Below are 4,885 nucleotides of genomic sequence, written 5' to 3' on the forward strand. Positions count from 1 at the left end.
TATTCCATTGTGTATACGTACCACGATTCTTTATCTATTCATCTGTCAATGGACATATTGACATTGTCACAGGGGTCTCTGATACTATCCTCAGTTCTTTTCTTTCTTTTTACTTTATTCAGAAATTATTTCTACCATTTTATCTTCCAGCTCACTGATTCATTCTTCTGCTTCAGATATTCTGCTTTGATTCCTTCTAGAGTATTTTTAATTTCAGTAATTGTCTTGTTTATTTCTGTATGCTTATTATTTAATTATTATAGGTCTTTGTTAATTGATTCTTGTATTTTCTCCATTTTGTTTTCAAGGTTTTTGATCATCTTGGCTATATCATTATTCCAAATTCTTTTTCAGGTAGTTTGCCTATTTCCTCTTCATTTATTTGGACTTTTGTGTTTCTAGTTTGTTCCTTCATTTGTGTAGTATTTCTCTGCCTTTTAATTATTGTTTTTAACTTATTTTGTTTGAGGTCTCCTTTTCCCTGGTGGCTCAGAGGTTAAAGCATCTGCCTCCAATGTGGAAGACCCAGGTTCGATCCCTGGGTTGGGAAGATCCCCTGGAGAAGGAAATGGCAACCCACTCCAGTACTCTTACCTGGAGAATCCTATGGATGGAGGAGCCTGGTAGGCTCCAGTCCACAGGGTCACAAAGAGTCAGACACAACTGAGTGACTTCACTTCACTTCGCTTCACTTTCCCAGGTTTCAAGGAAAGTTGAATTCTTTCCTTGAAGAAGATTGAACTCTTTCTTCCTTTTGGATTCTGTCTTCCTAAGATTGGTCCAGCGGTTTATGTAAGCTTCCTATAGGGTGAGACTTGTGCTGAATTTTTGTTTGTTTGTTTGTTTTTCCTCTGATGGTCATGGCTGAGTGACGTGGTAATCCTGTCTGCTGATGACTGGGTTTGTATTCTTGTTTTGTTTTTTGTTTAGATGACAACCCACTCCAGTACACTTGCCTGGAAAATCCCACGGACAGAGGAGCCTGGTAGGCTGCAGTCCATGGGGTCTCTAAGAGTTGGACACGACTGAGTAACTTCACTTTCACTTTTCACTTTCATGTATTGGAGGAAATGGCAACCCACTCCAGTGTTCTTGCCTCGATAATCCCAGGGATGGGGGAGCCTGGTGGGCTGCCATATCTGGGGTCGCACAGAATTGGACACAACTGAAGTGACTTAGCAGCAGCAGCGCAGGGTGCTACTGGTGGTTGGGTGATGCTGGGTCTTGTATTCAAGTGGTTTCCTTTGTGTGCTGACTATTTGATATCCCCTAGGCTTAGTTTTCCAGAAAAACATCTATTTCTGCTTTATTGACTATGCCAAAGCCTTTGACTGTGTGGATCACAATAAACTGTGGAAAATTCTGAAAGAGATGGGAATACCAGACCACCTGACCTGCCTCTTGAGAAACCTATATGCAGGTCAGGAAGCAACAGTTAGAACTGGACATGGAACAACAGACTGGTTCCAAATAGGAAAAGGAGTACGTCAAGGCTGCATAGTGTCACCCTGCTTATTTAACTTCTATGCAGAGTACATCATGAAAAACGCTGGGCTGGTAGAAGCACAGGCTGGAATCAAGATTGCTGGGAGAAATATCAATAACCTCAGTTATGCAGATGACACCACCCCTATGGCAGAAATTGAAGAGGAACTCAAAAGCCTCTTGATGAAAGTGAAAGAGGAGAGTGAAAAAGTTGGCTTAAAGCTCAACATTCAGAAAACTAAGATCATGGCATCTGCTTCCATCACTTCATGGCAAATAGATGGGGAAACAGTGGAAACAGTGTCAGACTTTATTTTTGGGGGCTCCAAAATCACTGCAGATGATGATTACAGCCATGAAATTAAAAGATGCTTACTCCTTGGAAGGAAAGTTATGACCAACCTAGATAGCATGTTCAAAAGCAGAGACATTACTTTGCCAACAAAGGTTCGTCTAGTCAAGGCTATGGTTTTTCTGTGGTCATGTATGGATGTGAGAGTTGGACTGTGAAGAAAGCTGAGTGCCGAAGAATTGATGCTTTTGAACTGTGGTGATGGAGAAGACTCTTGAGAGTCCCTTGGACTGCCAGGAGATCCAACCAGTCCATTCTAAAGGAGATCAGTCCTGGGTGTTCTTTGGAAGGAATGATGCTAAAGCTGAAACTCCAGTACTTTGGCCACCTCATGCGAAGAGTTGACTCATTGGAAAAGACTCTGATGCCGGAAGGAATTGGGGGCAGGAAGATAAGGGGATGACAAAGGATGAGATGGCTGGATGGCATCACTGACTTGATGGATGTGGGTTTGGATGACCTCCAGGAGTTGGTGATGGACAGAGAGGCCTGGCGTGCTGTGATTCATGGGGTCACAAAGAGTCGGACACGACTGAGCGACTGAACTGAACTGAACTGAACTGAGGCTTAGTTTTCTGGTAGTCTAGGGTCTTAGAGTCAGTGCTCCCATTCCAAAGGCTCAAAGCTTGATCTCTGATCAGGAACGAAGATTCCACAAGTGGTTTGTTATGGCATTGAGTGAGACTAAAACAAATATCCGAAAATAAGAAACCAAAGATGAACCCTAGACAAATGGCAATTCCAAAATCAGGTAAATAATAGTTAAAGTAATGGAATATACATATATACATATACACCCATAAGCAAAGTCAAAGCAGTCCATCAAACATAACGTACAGTTGAATGACCCAGTGAGCAAAAGAAATAAAAAATTATACTCACTAGTTAAGAACAAAACTAACTAAAGCACAAGCTGGAAAACAAAACTAAAGCAAGGTGCCAAGTGGCAAATAAAGCAATGAAGACAAAACTAACAAAAATATTGAGAGGAAAGAAAGAATAGATATGCAAAGTTAAATAGAGGTAGATGAAGATTTATATACATTAAAGATTAACTGCAAGGGGAAAAGAACAGTTAGAAAGGCAAACAAGGAATAAATGTAGAAAAAATATAATAGGTTTAAAAAATTAAAAATTAAGATTATAAAAAAGAGAAAAGAAAATGGAAGAAGAAAGAAAAAAGGAAAACTCCACAGAACTGCAACAGCCCAACATAGAGGCAGAGGTTTATAACAACAATAAAATGTGTGACTGAATATACACGTATACATATACACCCATAAGCAAAATCAAAACACTGCAACAAAAATAAAATACAATAGATTGACACAGCGAACAAAGAAAACCAAAACTTATATCCACCAGAACAAAACTAAGTAAAGCACAAACTGGAAAACAAAACTAAAGCAAGGTGCCATTTGGGGAATAAAGCAACGAAAATAAAACTAACAAATATGTTGAGAGGAAAGGAGAGAAAGAAAAGAAAGAAAGAATAGATATGCAAAGTTAAATAGAGGTAGATGAAGATTTATATACATTAAAGATTAACTGCAAAGGGAAAAGAACAGTAGGAAAAGCAAACAAAGGAATAAATGTAGAAAACATAATAATAGGTTTAAAAAGTTAAAAATTAAAATTTAAAAAAGAGAAAAGAAGGAAAATAAAAGGAAAACTGCACATAACTGCAAAAGCCCAAAACAGAGGCAGAGGTTTATAATAGCAATAAAAAATGTGGTTGAGAAAAAAAAAAAGCTCAAAAGCTTAATTATATTTCATAGTGCCAATAAAATTGACAACTACTACAGAGGGAGAAGAAAAAGGAAAAAAAAATCCAACGATTCAAAAGTATACAGAGTGAAGTAAGCCAGAAAGAAAAACACCAATACAGTATACTAACGCATATATATGGAATTTAGAAAGATGGTAACAATAACCCTGTATACGAGACAGCAAAAGAGACACTGATGTATAGAACAGTCTTTTGGACTCCGTGGGAGAGGGAGAGGGTGGGATGATTTGGGAGAATGGCATTGAAATATGTATAATATCATATATGAAACGAGTCGCCAGTCCAGGTTTGATGCACGATACTGGATACTTGGGGCTGGTGCACTGGGATGACCCAGAGGGATGGTATGGTGAGGGAGGAGGGAGAAGGGTTCAGGATGGGGAACATATGTATACCTGTGGCACATTCATTTTGATATATGGCAAAACCAATACAATATTGTAAAGTTAAATAAAATAAAATAAAATGCACATTCCTATAAAAAAATAGATAATCAACAAGGACCTACTATGCAGCATGGGGAACTATACTCAATATCTTGTACTAACTTATAATGCAAAAGAATCTTAAAAAAGATTCATATGTGTGTATAATTTTGTTTTTTTTTATTATCTTTTTAAATTTTATTTTATTATTAACTTTACAATATTGTATTAGTTTTGCCAAATATTGAAATGAATCCACCACAGGTATACATGTGTCCCCCATCCTGAACCCTCCTCCCTCCTCCCTCCCCATACCATCCCTCTGGGTCGTCCCAGTGCACAAACCCCAAGCATCCAGTATCGTGCATCGAACCTGGACTGGCAACTCGGTTCATACATGATATTATACATGTTTCAATACCATTCTCCCAAGTCTTCCCACCGTCTCCCTCTCCCACAGAGTCCATAAGACTGTTCTATACATCAGTGTCTCTTTTGCTGTCTCATACACAGGGTTGTTGTTACCATCTTTCTAAATTCCATATATATGTGTTATTATACTGTATTGGTGTTTTTCTTTCTGGCTTACTTCACTCTGTATAATAGGCTCCAGTTTCATCCACCTCATTAGAACTGATTCAAATGTATTCTTTTTAATGGCTGAGTAATACTCCATTGTGTATATGTACCATTGCTTTCTTATCCATTCATCTGCTGATGGACATCTAGGTTGCTTCCATGTCCTGGCTATTATAAACAGTGCTGCGATGAACATTGGGGTACACGTGTCTCTTTCCCTTCTGGTTTCCTCAGTGTGTATGCCCAGCAGTGGGA

The 4,885-nt window shown here is 38.6% G+C and overlaps 1 non-coding gene across 1 annotated transcript; it reads left to right on the forward strand.

Moving 5' to 3' along the window:
- Nucleotides 1–478: 478 nt before the first annotated feature.
- Nucleotides 479–550, forward strand: TRNAW-CCA (transfer RNA tryptophan (anticodon CCA)). Its single transcript has one exon. It is a non-coding gene; the product is annotated as a tRNA-Trp (tRNA).
- Nucleotides 551–4,885: the final 4,335 nt, after the last annotated feature.

This window comes from Bos indicus, chromosome 1 (assembly GCF_029378745.1).
Source record: "Bos indicus isolate NIAB-ARS_2022 breed Sahiwal x Tharparkar chromosome 1, NIAB-ARS_B.indTharparkar_mat_pri_1.0, whole genome shotgun sequence".
NCBI classification, from domain to species: Eukaryota; Metazoa; Chordata; class Mammalia; order Artiodactyla; family Bovidae; genus Bos; species Bos indicus.